A 22,499-nucleotide genomic window follows, 5' to 3' on the forward strand; every position below is an offset into this window, starting at 1 on the left:
CTCCCAAAGTGCTGGGATTACAGGCATGAGCCACCACACCCAGCCCCCTATATCATTTCTATCAGCATTTAAACACAATCTAACCTCTCCCATCTTAGACACAAACCAAATATGACCACCCCACCCCCCAACCTGGACCTCCAGCCCGCACACTGTGCCTCTTCCCCTTCCATAGCCAGCCCTTTCAAGAGCAGTCCACAGGCTCTCAGCCACTTCCTTGTCTCCCACTCACTACCCACCTACCCTCACCTGGCTTCTGACTTTATACCCCCATCAACAGCTCCCCTAAAGCCATTCAGTAGCTGCTTTCAATCTTCACCTCATTGACCTTAGGTGCATATTACACAACTGACTGCTCCTTCCTTCTGGAAACAGCCCCCTTCTTGACTTATGTCCCACTGCATTCTCCTGCTTCCTTGGCTTCTCCTTCTCAGTGTCCGTGGTGGGCACATCCCTCTCATAAATGTCCAGGTCTCAGGCATCTCTTCTTACCCAATGCTCTCTTCTTTAATGACCTCACCTAGTTTGATGGCCTCAGTGATCACCAGAACCCTCATTACTCTTAACTTTACACCCCTAGTGCTCCACACCTCTCCTCTAAATTCCAAATTCATAAATCAAACTTCCTCCTTAAATGTCTCAAAGAAATCTCAAGCTAAAGATGTTGGAAATAAACTCACCATCTGTTATGAGTTGAATTGTATCTTCCCAAGAAAGCTAGGTTGAAATTCTAACACCTAGTATCTCACATCAGAATATGACCTTATTTGGAGATAGGGTCTTTACAGAGGCAGTTAAGTTAAAATGAGGTTATTAGCATGGGCACTACAGTATGACAGGTGTCCTTACAAAAGGGGGAAATTTGGACACAGAGACACACACAGATAAGCTTAATATATCTAGATAGTATAAATAATAATGAAATGAATGCCTGTGTCACCCAACTTAAGAAACAGAACAAAACCAATGGCTTCAGCTCCCAGTGTATCCCTACATGATCAAATTGCCTTCCCTTCTCCCAAAAGTAATGATTATCCTTCTATCCTGAAATTTGCAGTTTCCTTGCCTATCTTTAGTTTTATCACATATATGCATATCTATTAATAATCAATAGCTTCAGTTTGAAAGTTTTTCACCTTTATGACTAAGTAATCATGTGACATTCTTCTCTGACATGCTTTTTTAAGTTTGTGAAATAAATCCATTTGAGGGTTGAAAAACTACCTCTTGGGTACTACATTAGTCAGTGTTTTCTAGTGGGACAGAACTAATGGTATATATATATATGAGTTTGTTAAGTATTAACTCACATGATCACAAGGTGCCACAATAGGCCGTCTGCAGGCTGAGGAGCAAGGAGAGCCAGTCCGAGTTCCAAAACTGAAGAACTTGGATTCCGATGTTCAAGGGCAGGAGCATCCAGCATGGGAGAAAGATGTAGGCTGGGAGGCTAGGCCAGTCTCTCTTTTCACAGTTTTCTGTCTGCTTTATATTCTAGCCTCACTGGCAGCTCATTAGATTGTGTCCACCCGGATTAAGGGTGGGTCTTCCTTTCCCAGCCCACTGACTCAAATGTTAATCTCCTTTGGCAACACCCTCACAGACACAACCAGGATCAATACTTTGTATCTTTCAATCCAATCAAGTTGACACTCGGTATTAACCATCTCAGGTACTATGCTAACTAGCTGGGTGATGGGATCATTCATACACCAAACCTCAGCATCATGCAACATACTCATGTAACAAACCTGCACACGTACCCTCTGAATCTAAAAGTTGAAATTTAAAAATAAATAAGTAAATAAGGATAAATCCATGTTGGAATTTGTACCTATTGCTCAATTGTCTTTACTACTGTATAATCTTCTATTGTGTGAATAGATAAAAAGTATTTCTTCTTTGCTCCATTCACTGGACATTTTGGTAGTGTGTAGTATTTTACTTTTACAAACAATGCTGCTATAAATATTTTTGTCTCCTGGTACATATAACCAAGATTTTCTTGTGCACATATACCATGGGTGGACATTCACTTGGGACATATACCAAGGGTGGGATCAGCATGTTATATGATATGTTTATCAAGTACTCTCTCAGATTACCAAAAGTGTGAAGCTCTGACAATGCCAAGTCTTGGCAGGGATGTGAAGCAACTGGAACTCTTTCACATGCCTGGAGAGCATATAAGATGGTATGAGTATCTGGCATGACAGGTACTCTAATAAATAAATCTTATGTGAATAACATTTTATTGTCACCAATTAAAAGGATACATTGTTAATAAGAAAATCCAGAGCACGTGAAGCAGGGCTATTGTGTGAGCATGCTATTGGAGTTCTACTCTCACAAGAGGCGCACTCAGGCTGGCGGAGTGGCCTTCTGCTGTTCCGCAGTGAGGTCCCTGAGGCATGAGAGCCTCGTGGTTGAGAAAATCTTACCAAGCCAAGTCACTTCGATCTAACATTTGGATTCCAGGTGTTACCACCTTACCTGGATTACCATGATTACACCTGCGTAATCGCGATGCAATTCAGTGACAGTGACCAGACTGGACAAATACGTATACAGTATTAGGCCTGAGAAGGATGATGGGGTGATGCACCATCAGATTGAGTATAAATACCAATTACTTTTACTTTCAAAAGCAGTTACACTCATATTACCACAAAGACAGTATACAGAACGCAGAAAGAGCTCATGTTGTACATATCTTCTCCAAGATTGTAGCTTGTCTTTTTACTTTCTTTAAGATATCTTTCAATAAGCAGAAGATCTTAATTTAGGGCAGTTAGATTTATCAATGTAGTTAATTTTATTGATCATTTCCTTTATGGTTTGCAATTTGGGGATTTTAATTAAGATATAGTTTCTTACATTGTGGGGAGAAAAGTGATCATTTCCTTTTTTTTTTTTACATCTTGTCTGTCATATTTTAAAAACAGTTTTATTGAAATATATAAATTCCACCCACCCATCCATTCCATCCATCATAATTTGGTGATTTTTAAAAATATATTCACAGAGTTGTGCAACTATCATAACAGTCTAATTATAGAACATTTGTATTACCCCAAAAAGAAATCCTGTACTCATTGGCAGTCATTCTCCTTTCCTCCTTACTCCCTACCCCTAGTACAGCTCTAGGCAGCCAGTAATCTACTTTCTAACTCCATAGCTTTGCCTATTCTGAATATTTTCTATAAATGGAACCATATAATATGTGACGTTTTGTGATTGTATTCTTTCACTTAGTATATTTTTGAGGTTGACACATGTTGTAGCATGTATCAGCACTTCATTCCTTTTTATGTCTGAATAATATTCCATTGTGTGGATACATGACATCTTGTTTATCCATTTATCAGTGATGGAAACTTAGGTTATTTCTACTTTTTGCTATTATGTATAATGCTGCTATAAACATTCGTGTACACTTTTTTTTGAGCACTTATATTTTCACTTTTCCTGGATATATACCTAGAAGTTTATATAAAGAGTTTATGGTAACTCTATGTTTAGCTTTTGGAGAAACTGTCAAACTCTTTTTCACTGTAGTACATCATTTTCATTCCCACCAGCAATGTATGAGGGTTCCAGATTCTTACATCTTCCTTAATGCTTATTGTTTCTACATTTTTTTTATTATAGCCATCCTAGTGTGTGGCGGTGGGAGAGTGAGTTGTGTCTTATTATGAGTTTAATGTATGTTTCTCTAATGACTAAATGATATTGAACATGTTTTCATGTAGGTTTTTGGCCATTTGTGTATCTCTTTTGGGAAAATGTCTGTTTAAATCCCACCTATTGGCCATTTGTATGTCTCTTGGGGAAATATCTGTTTAAATCCCTTGCCCATTTTAAAATTGAGTTATTCTTTTTATTATTGAGTTGTAAGAGTCCTGAGTATATTCTGAATATACAACCTCTATATCTTTTAGTTTGTCTTTTATATCATCTGTTTCTTTTCTTTGCATATGTGCTATATCCTACATAAATTTTTTCAAATCTATATTCTAGTTCAGCAATTCTCTCTTCAGCTATGTCTAATATGCTGTTTAAGAGATCAAAATATATGCCCAAGTTGGTGTTAAATGATCCAAAAGACATCTTTATATTAAATTATTACAATTGCAATTTAAAACTTATTTTATAGAAATAGTCTGCCTCTTAATATGCTTGTCAAAACTGTTTGAACAGTACACTTAAAATCTCTACAAACACGGTAAGTTACACCTCAATTTAGAAAAAATCATTAAAAGCTAAGACTCAGAACCTGGTACAAAAATTTAATTAATGGGGTAAATAGGGTGGGGTGGGGAGGATAAAGGCAGAAGTTGTAGTAAGTTTCAGTAAATAATCATTCAATAAATGTTAATTGAGGGATCACTACGTGAATGAATAAACAGATTAATTTAACAAAATTGGTTTTCATGTATTGCTTTGCAAGGCCAGTGTCATTATTTTGTAGTCAAAATACTCCTAGAGTTCTAAGCTTTATAATGTTTCTGATTGCTACTAAAGACTAACATCATTGTCTGTTTGATAGAGCATTCTGCATTCTTGCAATGTGGAGAGAGCTTTCAGGCCATAAGGACTGTGAAGCACCACTATTGTAACCAAGGAAACTTGTACAAACATCTTTTCTGGAGCACATTTGAGAACATGATTTTCTCTGTGCTAAAGTGATATTTTGGCATTACACCCAGGAGAATGACTTTCAGTCCTATAGTGTTAGGAGGAAATTATGCCCGTCTGTTGACCAGAGATCAATATGAAGGCAACAGGTGGACCTATCCTCTGAGGCACTTTTCTAAAAATGTGCTCTCAGAACACTGCTAGCCCCTGGCAGATTTACAAGAAAGAGCAATGAGCCTTTCTTTGGTTCAATGTGCCTCTCACATCTGAAGTATAAAATCGTGACTTTCATAGAAAGGCTGTTACAGTCTTAACAACCAATTCATTCTTAAAGCTTCTATTATGCTTTACCAGAAAAGTCAGCTTATACCTAACATTATTAGTTCTATAATTTCTCCAACTAATAAAAATGGACTAGAGGCTCAAAATGGCTTTCTGAAGTGAAAAATATTGATACAAAGTATAATAAATACAATAACTCAGAAAAATGTCATAATTGTAAGTGGTGATCAGAAATTCTGTGCAACTACAGAATGTGAATCTATATGCTCTGGTTCAAGGTGATCTGCAGATGGGATAATTTCATACATGCAACATAAAAAAGAAAATGCAGAAAGGAAGTATGCCCAGTGATAAAACCATTAAATTGAATATTCCTGAACTAATAATCTATTTATCCCTATTCCTTGATATACTGTTCTGAAATTTTGTCAAACAGTTGTATGAAGCCAGCCAAACTTCCCTATAATTTACAAATAAAGAAGAGTGACATCTCTAGTAAACTAATGAAGTTTTTCTAGCACAATCCCTGAATAATGTATTTCAGGAGGGAACCAATGTATTTTGTCACTAAAGGCAGAGACCAATATTACTAAGACATCATTGACAGTTTTACTTCTTACTGCAAAGTTAGACACAGGCCACACTGTTGATAAGAAGTTTATAAAACTTCTATAGATGCTAAAATGCAGTGCTTGAGAGGAAACAGAATGAAATATTAGATAATCCCTTATCATATGGAACCACTGGAGTCACATAATGACAACAGCATATAATGTGGACTCACTGTCACACATTCAGGTTGTGTGCATGCATGTGTGTATATGCGTGTTCTTTTCAGTTGGATGGAAGTTCTGATAAGCTGAGAGTATCCACCTTGGCACACGTCCTATTCATTCATGAACAAGAAGCACTTGATGGCATTAGTTCCACTAATCTCATGCTATTAAAGAGCATGCGTTCATTTTTGAAAGCTCCTTTGTGAGAGGTGATATGAACTTGGGTCACTGTTGACAGATGTGGACATCTAGGAAGAAGGTTTTTATGAGAGTAAAAGAATTTTTTCCTGACTATCTAGCCTCACATTCTTTCATTTACAGAATGCATTGGCATTCAATACTGTCATCCCTGGTCTTGATTTGATGTTGAACCACATAATGGAAATTATAAATATGATCAAATTATATCCACCAACAATAAAACTATTTAGCATGCGGCCGGGAGCGGTGGCTCACGCTTGTAATCCCAGCACTTTGGGAGGCTGAGGAGGGCGGATCACGAGGTCAGGAGATCGAGACCACGGTGAAACCCCGTCTCTACTAAAAATACAAAAAAAATTAGCCTGGCATGGTGGCGGGCGCCTGTAGTCTCAGCTACTTGGAGAGGCTGAGGCAGGAGAATGGCGTGAACCCGGGAGGCAGAGCTTGCAGTGAACCGAGATTGTGCCACTGCACTCCAGCCTGGGCGACACAGCGAGACTCCGTCTCAAAAAAAAAAAAATTTAGCATGCTATGTGGGGGAAAATGGGCAATGACTTAAAACATTCTACTTCTCACAGTGTCATAGGAAAAAATACCCACGAGACCATATATAGAAATTCAATTGTATTCAAAATACTCATATGAAATCATATATAGAAACACTTCTACATTACATAATACTGTTAATGCCAGGAAGCACTGAGAAGACTGTCTGATTTATTGTCTGATCAAGGACACTTCAGCGAGTAAGAAGGGGCACTTTTAATAATTGTATTGGGATAGTAGACATAAACTGGGACTGTCCCAGGGATGTATGCTTACCCTAGTAAAGGGTAGTTCTAACTTCAAGTGACTTGTTCAAGTATTATACGCATGTTATTATCAACATATTGAATAGCATAAAACTATCACTTCAGGGCTGAAGTATAATGATTTTTTAATGTTGAGGATGATGTATCAAGATTTCTTTTAAAAGACTGAATTACGACACAAATGATTTGATTGCTGTGCATTTCAATTTTTTTCAATCCTAGATGATTTTCTTCACTCACAGGAGAAATAAACTGATCCTACATAATGAACATATTTAAAAATTTAAGAACAAGCCTACAAAAAAACATGAAGTACTTTGTGAAGCTGAACTCACCCAGATTGGATTTAATAATTCATCCACTACTGTCTCTCAAATTGAAACATCCAAACTCAAGTGCCTAGTTTTGTAATGGAATGGAGAAAGACATCTTACTGCAGTCTCACCATAATTTCCTCAGAAGCATTTGAAAGATCCATCTTGTTAACTATCTCCCAAAACGTTCATTGTGAGTTAAAACAGTTGTAATTTAATAGAAACAAAGAGAAACCTGGCCAATGGCTCAAAGTATCTGTGGATCCTTCCATGAAAGATGGTAAAAAAAGTATGATCCTTCTTACCAATATGGAACTATTAATAATAATAACCATGAAAAATTAACATATTATAATTTAGTTTTATTTCTTAAATTGTGAGGAATCTTTTGAAAATGTTTGCATTTATTGGTGATTTGTGTGATTTGGACACAGAGTAAATGGTCCACAAATGCCGAAGTTTTAGAAACTTTTAAAAATGATAGTTCCATGCAAAAGTTAATGCTTGTAGTTTTGAAACTGCCCTTGCAAAAAGTATGACAGTGAGAGAAATCTTACATAGCTGACTCCGTCTTCCTTCTAACCTCACAAGCTAACCATCTATGTTCATTCCTGGATATAAGCCAAACTAACTATGGGAAAAATTTAGTTCATAGTTTAAAACAACAAGAAGCATCTCTTCCCAAAACGAACCCCCTTCTTGCTCAGGAACTAGAACTGCCTTTGTAAAATTAACAAATTTGCCATAAGGGTAGAGTTATGTTTCCAGAGTCATGCGGCTGGAGGTCATAAGATTTATAACCTCCCCAATTGCACCTATAGATAGCATGATAATTGTAAAACCTAAGACTGGTGTTTGAGGTATTTTTCAGACCTTGCGTTCTGATGGACCACCTGGAACCATCCAGACCCAGTAACCCATCCCAAGAAACTGACTTAACTGGTCTTGTGACCTCCACCCAAGAACTGACTCAGCTCAGGTGGACAGTTTTGACCCCCTTTGATGTCATCTCCAACCCAACAAATAAGCATTCTTCATTCTCTAGCCACCTGCCCACCAAACTGTCACTGAAAAACCCTAGCCTTGAATTCTCAGAAAGGTGGATTTAAGAATTATCTCCTGTCCTTCTACTAGACTAGCCTGTGATTATTAAATTCTATTTGCTGCAACACCTGCTGTTCTCAGTGCATTGGTTTTTCTGGACAGCAGGCAAGAAGAACTCATTGGGCTGTAACAGTTTTCACCACTGTGCCTGAGTCTTAATCAATATTGCACAGAGGTGAAAGAATCAGTATCTTTAAGGCCTATGTTGCTCCAACTTATCCTACAAGAATCAACTCAAATATTGTCTTTTACAAACATTTGAATCTTTTCTTTGTGCCAGAATTACAACTATGTACAAAAAGCAGCCCTTATCCTGAGAGAACCTCAGAAAATCTGGGGAACCTCAGAAAATCTGTGAAACCTCAGCAGCTTAGATGTTATGTTAGAGCAAACCCATAGGGCTCTGAAAACATACAGGAGAGCACTAACCAAAACTTAGAAGAATAAAACCAGGCAGCTGAGACCTGAAGGCTGCAGGGGTTGTGAGGGAAAGCATTTCAGGCATAGGCAACACAATTTGCACCAATCTTGGAAGTGAGAAAGAACAAACTGTAATCATAAACTATAGATAGTTCATTGTGACAGAACATCTAGTATGAGGTGAAAGGATACCCTAATCAACATGGCTTTGATGAACCATGTTACAGAGCTGCATTCTGTGCACTGTAGGTAGCCAATAAAGGATATTAGCAAGAGAGTGACATGATTATATTATTGCTTTAGAAATATCATTCTGACGTGTGGCCTTAGAATTGGAGGGAGGCAAGAAAAGGCAGAGAGACTTGTCAGGAGGCTGTAATAGCAGTGGAATTATTTAAAAGTCATGGTAACAATCGATATGGAGATGCAAATGAAGGGGAAATTAGGGGATGCAGGTGACTTTTGACATTTTATTTGAGTCTTGAAGGATGAGTAGGATTTTATCAGGCAGGCAAGTAGGGAAGGGAATTCAAGATACAGCAAAGACAAAGGAAACTGAAAAGTAACACACATTCCCAGTCCTTCATATATAAAATAAATGGGATATGAACAGAAGTTGGCTTGGGCACAGGTTGGAATGCTACCTGATTTTTTGAGCAGGAGAGTGATCTGCTCAGATCTATGTTTTAGAAAAGTGAAAAAAGGGTGAAGGATGGTTATGGGGGTTAGAGGAGATGCCTCCCTGACAAACTCTTTTAGGACAGCACAACATCTGGTTATCCTACAGCACCTCTGGTGTCTCCAAAGGAATTCCTTCGATCCCAGGAGATTTGACCACAACGAGGGCAGAAAGGCCAAGACTTGCATAATTACTTGCAATACGTCCTTTCAGGAACCAGGCCAGTGTCTGAATTTTGGGGTATTAGGTTGGCTCTAGCTCTTTATAGCAGACACTGGAAGTTGATAACCAGACAGCTCCCCTTCTCATGCCTCTATGTTGTTCAGGTCTCCCTTTACTCTGTGTGATCTGATGAATCTTAGCTGACCTAAGCCAATTACAGTAGTCATGTCCTCCTGGAGTGATTGTTCATTGATAAACATGTGACCCAATCCTGGCGAGTGAGGATCCTCTGGAAGGATGGGATTCTGGAAAAAATCTTCTTAGCTCTGTAAAAGAGACTCAAGGAAAAGTTGGTCCCCTTTCTGCTTCTCTCAAGATGATGCCTGCTGATCCTGCAGTTTATTGGAATTAAGAGGGAAGCTCATCTTGTCTTTGAGAGTTTTCTACTGCATGATATTTGAAATGCTAAAGATGACTGAGGAGGAGAAAGATTAAATCAATCTGAGGGCCAGGCATGGTGGCTTACACCTGTAATCCCAGCATTTTGGGAGGCTGATGCAGGAGCATCACTTGAATCCAGGAGTCTGAGACCAGCCTAGGCAACATAGTGAGACCTCATCTCTACTAAAAATAATAATTTAAAAAATTAGCTGAGCATGATGGTGTGTGCCTGTAGTCCCAGCTATGCCATAGGCTGAGGTGGGAGGCAGACTTGAGCCTGGAGATAGAGACAGCAGTGAGCTATGATCATGCCACTGCACTCCAGCCTGGGTGATAGAAAGAGACCCTGTCTCAAACAACAACAAGAAATCTGTGTGCTTGATATCATCGGTGAGCCTCCAAATTAGTCAGATACAGAATCCCCCTGTTTCTTGATGGTTTTAAAAATTTTGAGTTGCATCTTCTTTATTTATTCCAGACAAAATCCTCAAACTATTCAGGCCTGTTTTTGCAGTGGAGGTAATAAATGGAAGGTTTAGGAGTAGGGAGGGAAATATTCATCAACACTGGCTATGTCTCTTCAGTTCTTCCACCATTTTCTTCTTGCTTTCTTCTCTGATAGGAATCAATCACCTGTTACAGAGGCTGCTCTGTGGAGGTAAACACAGGGATAGGTAGAAAGTAAATACTGACTTACCGTGCCTCCCACCCTCGAGTGCTGGATTGACTGATTGCAGGAGTGGAAATATCACTGCTGGCTGTTCAAAGGAGCCACCGTGAGCTCCTGTTCTTTGCACAAGAAAAGAGTCATGTGCTAAAAACAGTCATCATATTAATGCAGGTCAACTTCTTCACCTGGAGTGGGATGAAAATGTCACAAAACACCATTGTGAGCAAAGTTTCCCTTAATTGAGTGGCACAGCTAATTTGCAGCATTCTACCAGCAAGCAACCCCACCCCAACAAAAAGAACTTCGTGAGAGGCTGTGAACTGCTGGAACAGGCTCAGATTTACGATTGCGTGCAGGGAAAAAATAACAAAGATAATGGCTCCTGGTCTCTCTTATAGCAAAGCAGGGACTTCAGCAAAGAAAGCTGTTTCTCAGCTTTTGAGTTCTATCACTCATCTTTCCTCACATTTTAATTTTCTGAAATTGGGATGCATCTCACAACTGACATGTAACATTTAATGTGATAGTATTTCTCATAAGATGTTCTTGAAGAGATGTGTGTCAACTGAAGTGCCAGAAAAGTATAGCAGAGCCACAGCCCTCAGGGGTGACAAACTCGCTGTTCAGCCAGTAATTCCCATAAAACAAGGCCCTGTGCTTGTGGAAAGCCTCTTGCTGGGGAATGGTGGCCACTGTGACATATGGGGGCTGGAGGTCTGACCTCTAGATGAGCAGGAGATGTACAGGGGGTGGCAAGATTGCAGGTCCCTTAAGGGAGAGACCTCCCCTATACATCCTGCTTGGCCTGAAATTCCTGCATTATAAAGTCATTCAATTAGGTCTTAAAAGCTCTTCTTGTCTTTAAGTTGCCTACTGCATGGTTTTCAAATGGAAGAGAAATAGCACACTTTTTTCAAGTAAAATCTCATTTCAAATAATAATATATAAATAGATATTCTTAATGGGTTCCTTACTTATTGGTGAATACTTTAGTCTTTTTTTTTTATACAAAACAGTATTTATTTGTGTACTTATCATATCTACTGCATCCTGATCTTTTACTTTTAATACTTTAGTCTTTGCAGAACTTCTGAATCACCTCCTGGAGCCCTGTTTGAAAATTACTACTAAAATCAGCCAGGCATGGTGGCTCACGCCTGTAGTCCCAGCACTTTGGGAGGCTGAGGCAGGCAGATTGCTTGAGCCCAGGAGTTCAAGACCAGCCTGGGCAATATAGGGAGGCCCTGTCTCTATTAAACAAACAAACAAACAAAAATTAGCTGAGCATGGTGGCATGCCTGTCATCCCAGCAACTCAGCAGGCTGGGGTGGGAGGATTACTTGAGCCCAGGAGGGGGACACGTTGTAGTGAGCCGAGATCTCACAACTGCACTCCAGCCTGGGCAACAGAGCAAAATCATGTCAAAAAAAGAGAAGAAAAGAAAGAAGAAGAAAGAAGAAGAAGAAGAAGAAGAAGAAGAAGAAGAAGAAGAAGAAGAAGAAGAAGAAGAAGAAGAAGAAGAAGAAGAAGAAGAAGAATTGCTACTAAAATAAACTGATAGATATATGAAGATAATAAAGTCCTGAGGGAAGAATCAGATTACTAGAAACTTTTTAATTTGCCTAGTCTAATATCCTCATTTACTAAGGAGGAAACTGAAGCTCAGAGAAGTGAAACAGCTCACTCAAAGGTGATAATTATCCGGGTGGTGACAGAGCTGGGATCAGAACCTGGGCCAGCTGACTTCTGGCCCACAGCTCCTGGTAGAACAGCACAGGCTAGCTACAAGAGGCAGCTAGTCAGAGGACTCACATCCCTGAGTCACAGGGTTGTCTGGCATTGGCCCTGTGCCCTGGGGGAAAGACCTGCCCATCACAGTCATCTCCTGGTCCTCCTGCCTCTCCTCCTCCCTTGTGCTGTCATTAGGAGGATGACCGCCTTTGCACAGAAGCAGACAACCTCATCTAAATGGACCAAGCAATCTCTCATGAAGGAAGGTTGAATGACCAAGTTCAGAGATGGCAGAACCTTTCCCTGCTTTTCCCTTACCCGGGGTCCTGGGAATGTCCACCCAGAAATGTCTTGTGGGCTTTTTGGATCATCCATCATTTCTTCTCAAGAATCAGCTGTAAGGAATAGTGGAATCTGCATGCCTGGTTGGAATCCATGCCACTTTCTAAGTAATGTGAGCACAATACTTAATGTGGCATCAGTGGCCTCAGGTATAAAATGGGATAACAGCAGCACTGCGCTGGTGGTGGTGTGGTGAAGATTCAATGGGATGAGATGCGAGTACTTTGCATATAGTGAGAACTCAGTCATATGGTACATATTATTAATAATAATGCCAATCGCTATCTGATTTGGCCTGTTGGGTAATTGTTTTGTATGAAGAATATCCCCCTTAATACCAAAAAGATTTTGAGGAGCTGCATCTTTTATGCTGAGTTGGAGGGTAGGCGGTAATCTGGTTGGACTCTGTTGAAAACCACACATCACCAAACTAAGGAAGATTCAGCTAAGATAATTTCCCTTTAGATGCTTTACTTTAATCCTTGCTGATAGAGTTGGCCCAATTCCTGGACTCCATGGTGCGGAAAGAACAATTCTACTCAGTAAATACATACCCAAGCAAAGGACTTGATCAGCACAGGGATCTTTCGGATAATAGAATTACAGGGAAAACCTGCTTTCTGTGAAGTGCCTTAAGATATTAGTCTTCTCGGCCGGGTGCGGTGGCTCACCCTGTAATCCCAGCACTTTGGGAGGTCGAGGCAGGCGTATCACGAAGTCAGGAGATCGAGACCATCCTGGCTAACACGGTGAAACCCCGTCTCCACTAAAAATACAAAAATTAGCTGGGCGTTGTGGCGGGCACCTGTAGTCCCAGCTACTCGGGAGGCTGAGGCAGAAGAATGGCGTGAACCCGGGAGGCGGAGCTTGCAGTGAACTGAGATCGCGCCACTGCACTCCAGCCTGGGTGACAGAGCAAGACTCCGTCTCAAAAAAAAAAAAAAAAAAAAAAAAAAGATATTAGTCTTCTCTTGTTCTTATTGCAGAGTCCCTCATTTCTCTTGTTTTTGTTTGTTCGTTTTGAGATGGAGTTTCACTCTTGTTGCCCAGCTGGAGTGCAGTGGCGCCATCTCAGCTCACTGCAACCTCCGCCTCCCGGGTTCAAGCGATTCTCCTGCCTCAGCCTACCAAGTAGCTTGGATTACAGGCGTGCGCCACCGCACCCAGCTAAGTTTTTGTATTTTATTCACAGAGATGGGGTTTCACCAGGTTGGCCAGGCTGGTCTCAAACTCCTAACCTCAGGAGATCTGCCTGCCTCGGCCTCCAAAAGTGCTGGGATTGCAGGTGTGAGTCACCGTGACTGGACTCATTTCTCTTATTTCACTCTTCTATTCTGTTTACCTTGCTTCCTGCCTTCCAAATGTGACAGGACTTCCTTGCCACATAGAGAAAAAGACCAAGGATACCACATACATCTCTGTCTTGATGCAGACAGGTAAGGCCATTCCTGAAACCCCTAGCTAATAAAAAGGCTGTTCAAACTATTTCTAATGGGAAAAGGCATAATGCACAAGTAACTGAGAAAACCTAAACAAGTTTCACAGATAGAAAAATATTTAAATTAGACAATGAAAACAAGTGTATAAAAGTAATAAGCAACATTTTAAAACTAAGTAGATTGAACTTGTACGTACAATGTAATGGCAAGAGAAGACTTGTTAGTCGCTAATGGGTGATGGAGAAGGGTATAAGAGAATTAGTTTTCAGAAGGTGCTAGGGAGCCAAGTGTTCTAATAATTAGACTATAGTTTATTATTAGCTCTAATAATTAGACTATAGAGTTCCTAGGATTTTTCATGTAGACTATTATATAATTTGCGAACCATGGCAGTTCTGCTTCTTCCTTGGCAATTCATACACCTTTCACTTGATTTCTATCTAATTTTTTAAACTTACTGTACTCAGCCTGGACAACGAGGCGAAAACCTACAAAAAATACAAAAATTAGCTGGGCATGGTGGCGCACATGCCCAGAAAAAAGCTAAACATGAGTGTGCTTTGAAAACATAATTTACAACTACTTCTGTCATCTATCTAATTAACATACGTTAATTAATTAATTTGTTGCTGGGCTTTGTATTCTGTTCCATTGGTCTGTTTATCTATACTCACATCAGTACTACACTATCTGCATTACTGCAGATTTTCAATAAGCTATATCATAAAGTGAGCTCCTAATCTTTTTTGTTTCTTTGCCAAAATTTTCTTGGCTCTTCTTGGTGCTTTATGCTTCCATATAGATTTTATAATTAATCTTTCAATAAAGGGAGAAAAGGCCTTGTTGAGATTTTGATTGGAATTGTACTGATTTATTCTATGAATTTTGGAACAATTGCTAACTTTAAGACATTGAGTGTCCTGATTCAAAAATATGACACAGTCATCCTTGGTATTCATGGGGGAATTGGTTCCAGGATTCCCCTCGGATACCAAGATCTGAAGATGCTTAAGTCCCTAATATAAAATGGTGCAGTATTTGCATATAATCTACACACATCCTCTCATATACTTTAAATCATCTCTAGATTATTTCTAATACCTAATACAATGTAAATGCAATGTCAATTGTTGTTATACTGTAGTGTTTTCATTTGTATTATTTCTTGTTGTTATATGGTTATCTTTTTTATTTTTTGACTATTTTGAATCTGTAGTTGGTTGAATTCACAGATACGGGAGCCAAGGATGCAGAAAGCCCACTGTAAATGTTTCTACTGAGATCCACTTTAATTTCTACAGTAGCACATTATAATTATCTTCAAAGCAGTCTTGCACATCTTTTTAAAGACTTATTCTTAAGTTCTGTGGTATTTTTGCTCTTTAAAATAGTGTCTTAATTACACTTTTTACATGTTTCTTGCTGGTGTGTAGGGATGCAATTGAATTTTTTGCATTCACATCCAACAATCTCATCAAACTAATTTGATTAGTCCTAATAATTAGACGATAGAGTCCCTAGGATTTTCCATGTAGACTATGATGTAATTTGTGAACCATGGCAGTTCTGCTTCTTCCTTGGCAATCCATGTACCTTTCACTTGATTTTTATTTAATTTTTTAAACTTACTGTACTCAGCCTGGACAACTTGGGTGAAAAACCATCTCTACAAAAAATTAGCTGGGCGTGGTGGCACAGACCTGAAGTTTCAGCTACTTAAGAGGCTGAGGTGGGAGGATTGCTTGAGCCCAGGAGGTGGAGGTTGCAGCAAGCTGAGATCACATCACTGCACTCTAGCCTGGGTGACAGAGTGAGATCCTGTCTCAAAAAACAAAAACAAAAACTTATTATACTCATAAGATCTCTGGTATATTATTAAATACGTACAGTGATATTGGGTATTTTGTCTTTCTGATTTTAATGAAATTATTTTTATTTTTCATGATTACGTATAATGTTTTGGTGAGTCTGGGTAGAAATATTTATCAGGTTAAGATAGTTTCTTCTATTACTACTTTTCTAAATGGTTTTTATTGGAAGGTATGCTCAATTTTATCTAGTGCTTTTAAAATTAGATATCGAGATGATCATATGGTTTTTTCTTACAAAATACTAATGTGGAAAATTACAGTAACAGGTTTTTATCAGACTTATATACATGAACATGGTTTCAAGTAAAATAGTTCTATTACTGCCTTAGTTCATTTTCTGTTCCTATGACAAAATGCCCAAAACTGGGTAATTTATAAAGGAAAGAGATGATGTATTTAGTTCACTATTCTGGAGGCTGGGACGTCCAAGATGGGCAGCCACATCTAGTGAGGGCCTCATGCAGCATCAGAACATGGGGGAGAAAAGGAAGGGGACGTGGGGTTTGCAAAGACCAAATATGAGGCAGCCTTGCTTCGTAACGACCTGCTCTCACAATACCCAATCCAGTCCTGCAAGAACGAGAACTCACTCCCTGGAGAAAGGCTTTAATCTCTCTTAATGATCTAATCACCTCTTAAAAGCACCACCTCTTAACACTGGCTCCAGTGGGGACCAAACCCCAACAGGAGTTTTGGTGGGGAAGGACCCTACTCAAATGGACCCATACATCATTTTCCATTCTCACCAGGAAGGTATGAGAGTCTAGTTGCTCTACTTTCTCATCTACTCTTGGTGTTTTTATATTTCTATTAGATGTGAAGTGGCATCTCATTATATACAAAACGGTGAGCTCTACAGTTTCTGCTGGGAGAAAAACTAACAAAATCAACTAGCGTAGGGCGAGTCACACCACGATATTTGTAAACTGGTAGATGAATCAACTTGCGTAACAGCTCAGTCCAAAGTCAACACTAACACAGAGGTTCCGAAACTGTTATGACTGTTCCAAGGGCTTCGTGAATCCATTAGCTGGAAACTGTATCTGTAGTAATTTGTGAATCAATTATTTGTCAACTAAATTAATAAAATTATAATTTTATGTGGATCCTAAGTTTTTTTTTAATGTTATAAAGGGTTTCTTATGGTGGCTAAGGACACAGGCCAAGGCCTGGGTTTTTCCTGAGGTAAGAACTGTTAACAAGGTTTTGTATTAAATCATATTATGTGAGAGGTTTAGGGCTTGTTTATTCATTATTCAAAAAGCATTGCTTGCCACCTAAGTGCCACACATTGTGCTAGGGGCTTTCACATGAAGAAAGAGACAGTACTATTACAAACCTTACTGTTGGCAGGGTGGGGGTGCCTGACTTCTGTCTTTGGAGTCAGGGCCCACCCAACAGGAATGAAGAGGCTGATGCTAAGTCCAGATTGGAATGAACGCAGTCGTTACCTGGAGGAGCCAACCAATCACAACCAATGTGCAAGTACCTGGCTCAGGAAACTAAATCTGTGCTTAGTCCTCAGAGAAAGATACTCAGTAACAGATCCAGGATGAGTGGATTGGCCATGGACGGAGGGCAAGGTAGGAAGTCCAGCCCCAGGAAGGCCCACAGTAGGACACTGACAGCAAGAATTGCAGAAGAGAAGGGCTTTAGGACTTGGGCTGGGAGCACAGCTGGGGTGTGGAGTTTGTCTGAGTGGACCCAGGCAGGATAACAGGCTTAAAGTCTTAGGGCCTCACATGACAAATACGTGTGCACAAGAGAAATTGGATAGAGAGCATAATAAATAATTACAGCTGTGTGAGAAGTGAGATCAGATTGCCCAAGGAATGTAGAGAAGGAACTAAGGAAGGGAAGTCAGGGAAGGTGTAGAGGAGGAGAGGTTTGAACTGGTTCTTGAAGAAGAGTATCTGCCAGAGAGGGGTTTAGAAGGACATTCTAGGAAAAGGGAGCATATTGCAAAGCCATGATGTCATGAGGGAATAGGATATGTTCCAGAAACAGAGAGCAGTCTGGCGTGGCAGACACATACTGTTTATGGGTATGAGAAGAGGCTGGAAGGTGCCTAGTGTCAGGCTGGGCAGCCATGACGGGAAGTGGGTTTGGGCTGTATCCTGAAGAGTCTTGGTCTGGGGAGAGATGTGCTGAGAGCTGGGTTGCAGACATTGATCTAGCTCATCCTCCTCAGAGCAGTGAGGCAGACAGGGCTGCACCTGGGAAGAACATGCCAGCACTCAGCAAAGGCAGTTTATTGTCAGCTTCTCCCTCCCCTTAGCCATAGCTCGGGGGGCCTTTCCTTGGTCCCTCCTCCCCTCCATTTGTGCAGCTCCTTTTTCCATGCAGGTCACTGCCTTGACAGAGGTGGACATGCCTACAGTGCCTAGCCTCTGAGGAATGCCCTAGTATAGGCCACCCACCAGGAGTAACACTGATGCCTCCAAGATATGGAACAGCTGCAGCCTGCGTTATGGCTCTGAGCCCAGGCAAAGTGCACATGGAGGGAAGCTTGTGCGTCTCTCTGTGCCAGTCCAACAACTCCATTCACATACCATGCATCAAAGAATCTTCCTGGTGAGTATGTGTGTGTGTGTGTGTGTGTGTGTGTGTGTGTGTGTGTGTGTGTATTTTCATGGTGTCCTTTTTTGGGTTGGAAGAGAGAGGACTTGCTCTCTCTCAGAAATTCTGTGAATGGTCATTTTACTCAGAATTTCCAGCATGTAAGATAGAAGCTCTCCAGGGTTATCTCTGGTCAGGGATCAAACAGCTGCTCTCCACTGTCTCAGCAGAATAAAATGCTTCTACCAAAGCAAAGCTGACACAGACACACAAAACAGATAAGCGTGAGATCTGGGCTGTGGGAGGCATGGTTATCTGGAACACTTTTCCTTACCCAGGAGAGAAGCATTTATCTGAGGAGTACTGTAACCATGTACTTTCAGATAACAAAATTTCCTAGGGAATCTGTCGTATCAGCAGTGACAGTATCCCTTGGACTTACTCTTAAAATCCAGTACATATTTCTTTGCCTTATATGGCTAAGACGAAGTGTATGAGTGTCGGGGAAGGGGAGGATTTGAGAAGAGCTTCTTCAAATGTATGTCCTAGCCTCTGCCCTTAGCAAAGAAAAAGGAAGAGCTACAAAAGTTGTGGAAGGCAATAAAATTGCCTTGCAATGGGTAGGCATAGTCGAGGTATAACCTGATGGCCTAAAAGGCCATTTCCCTGCCTTCCTCCAAAAGGAACCCCTTCCTCAGTGGTATTGCCTTTGATTCCCTCATTAATGACTCCTTGAGGCCAACGCAGTAGTTTTCAATCTGGGACATGTGGAATTCCAGGGGTCTGGGCAAGCCAGGGTGGGCATGGAGGGTGTTCTACCCCTTCTCCCCATCCTTTAAATGGGGGTGCTCTCACATTCTCCATGGTACATGTCACACTTCCCTTTGAGATTTCTTCTGCAAGTTTTCTTCTTCTTAGTAGGTGTGATGGTTAATTGTGTCAGGTTGGTGACGCCACAGTACCCAGATATTTGGTCAAATACTAGTCTCGATGACGCAGCAAAGGTGTTTTTTAGATGAGATTGACATTTAAATCAGTATATTTTGAGTAATGCAGATTATCCTCCATAACATGGGTGGGCCTTATCCAATCAGTTGAAGACCTTAAGAGAAATTGGTCTCCCCGTAAAGAAGGAATTCTGTCTCCAGACTGTCTTCAGACTCAAGTTGTAATGTTAATTCTCCCCTGAGTCTCCAGCTTGATGGCCTGCTGTGCAGATTTTGTACTTGCCAGCCTCCATTATCATGTGAGCCAATACCCTAAAATAAATGACTCTCTCCCTCTCTTACTCTCATTCTCTCTCTCTCCGTCCTATTTGTGCTGTTCCTCTAGAGAACCCTTACTAACACAGTAAGTTTGTTAAATTTAGTGGTATGAGTGAAGCAATTTGGAAAATATTTTAGATGCGATACAGAATTAAGCAAAAGAAGCATAAATGTATCGAGGTTGCTTGGTTTTCACTATGGAAGAGGGGCCACACCAATACAGAATGAGGCACAGCAAGAAAGAGCTCTATGGGAATGGATAGGAATTGGAGGTAGGATGCAAACTCAGGATTTCTAAATGAGTACATGTATGTGCACATACACGTTTATGTGCTTCTGTGTGTACGTGTGTGTATAAGTGGATATACATGCATATGTTTCCTAGTTCTCTCTGCTGAAAGCACAAAAAACAAAGACATCCAGTGGCAATGAGTCTACTTAATGCCCAGATGTGGTCTCTAAAATTCCCCACAAAAAGGGACCAGGACTACTCAGAGTAATGGCAGATTCCAAGGCAGAGGCAGGGTAGGTGCCAGATGAGCCTGGAAAATCTTGTTAGACCAGAAAATAAAGTATGCACAAAAATAACAGAATGTGTTACAAGGACTTGGGAGACACCTTGAAGGGGTTCCACTGTCCAAATTGGGTAAATTGAAATACTAGTACAAAAATAAATTTTAAACCATGAAATAATAGAAACACATGGATCCATATTGATAATTTTTAAAAAACATAAATAGTGGAGACAGGAGGACTGTTGCTTACAGTAGAATGCTGAGGGCTAAACGTTCAGTGTGGAGAGAGTGCTGGAGAGGCAAATCATCATTTTGCAGCCATAGAATAAAGATGAACTCAGCAAAAAACACCAACAGATGCTAAATCCAGGGCGAGATTTTGATGAGGAGCAGCATACTCGCATGGTCTTAAAGTATCTCCCCACAGATTGCTTATTAGTTCAAAGGAGAAAAAACAAACAGTAATTATTCAGTGGATATCAAAATTACCTTTACCAGTGAAGGATGGATGGACGACATGTACCTCCTGGTGTGATGCCCCATGAAGGACGCAGCCTTGCTTCTGTAGCATGATGACCAAAAATGCACAGCCCCAGGCACCAGGAAACACCAGAGAGACAAAATGAAGACTGTTGTTTTTTTAAAAGAAGTGTGCCTGTGTGGGAGGGGGGCACTCTGCTGTTCCAAAATGTCAATGTCACTCTGGTGGGGGATGTTAATAATAGGGGCACTTTGCATGTGTGGAGGAAGGTGGTATATGGGCGATCTCTATACCTTCCTCTCAATTTTGCTGTGAACCTAAAGCTAATTTAAAAAAAAAAAAGTCTTTTAAAAAAATAGTCAATGTCATAAAAGACAAGGAAGGCTGTGAAAATGTTTTGGAATAAAAAAAAATAAAAGAGTATGACAACTAAATGCAATCACTGACCCTAGACTCAATCCTATACCAGAGGAGAAAGGAATGCTGTAGAGAACATTATTAGATCAACTGACAAAATTGGAATATAGATGCCAGATTAGATGAAAGTATTATATCAATGTAAATTTATGGAGTTGATAACTGCATGGTAGTCATGTAAGAAAATATTCCTATTCTTAGAAATACACACTGTAGTTATGTAAGAAAATATTCCTATTCTTAGAAATACACACTGAAGTATTTAAAGGTAAAGTGCCATAATGTAACTTATCCAGTTTGTTCAGAAAAAAAGAATTCTGTATTCACACATATATGTGGCTGTACACACACACACATACACACACACACACACAGAGAGAGAGAGAAAGAGACAGAGATGAGGAGAAAGATAGAACAATGTTCTTTGGGGAAAGAGTGCTGTAGGGAAAGGAGACATTTGTTCCCTGTGCCTGTAGCAACATCCAATCCAGGGTTATGTTCATGTCAAGGCTGGACTAACTAGTCCTCTACCTTGAAGAAACAATGAAAAATACATGAGGTGTAGTTGGGGCACTGGTTAGAATCAGGTAATTCAGATCAGGTGAATGCACCTAATGTGCAACCTCCCTTCCAGGGTCCATGTGCTGTGGTGCATTCCAGACCATTCTAGCTTAATCACTGCGCCAGTCAGTTTTCCAGCAGGAATTGGAAATGGTACCCTGAAACTAGATAATTGAAGGCAATTTAATAAAAGGACTACTTACAAAGGTGGGTGGGGGCAGGCAGCATTAGAGAAACCAAGAGGAAAAGGCACAGCTCCTCATGGCTAGCAGCACTGGGGAGCCAGCATTGTCAGAAAAAGTGGAGGTGTGGAAGATCAGGGACCAGAACCCAAGCCCAGAGAAGAGCTGTATGGAGACCTGGTATGGCCATCTGAGAGGAGCTGTCATCTTTGGTAGAGTGAGGCATCTGAGTCTGCAGCCAACCCACAGCATCCCAGTGGAAGGGAGCCACGAGGGACAAACCTCCTGACCTTACTTTCCTTGCACCCTCTGATCTCCTGACAGGGTCTCCCATTGGCCAAATCCCCCTGAAGCCGGAGGACAGGAAGCCTATTAAGTAGGCAGGTCAGCTTCCCAGAACACACAGCAGCGGGGAGGAGGGTAGAAAGGGAATGTGGAAGGGAAGCTGGATCTAGAAATCAGTGATATGTGGCTGTGGTGAATGTTTAGCTTTATTTGTAGAAGCACAGATTGCTGACACTCAACATCACCAAATAATAAAAGATCTAATTGTACGTTGAAGATTCTTGGAACTGGGGTGGTTAAAAAGTTTAATAGGAAAATTAAAAGAAAAAAATGCCGCCTTCTTGATTATTAG

This window comes from Nomascus leucogenys, chromosome 9 (genome assembly GCF_006542625.1).
Source record: "Nomascus leucogenys isolate Asia chromosome 9, Asia_NLE_v1, whole genome shotgun sequence".
In the NCBI taxonomy this organism is placed as follows: Eukaryota; Metazoa; Chordata; class Mammalia; order Primates; family Hylobatidae; genus Nomascus; species Nomascus leucogenys.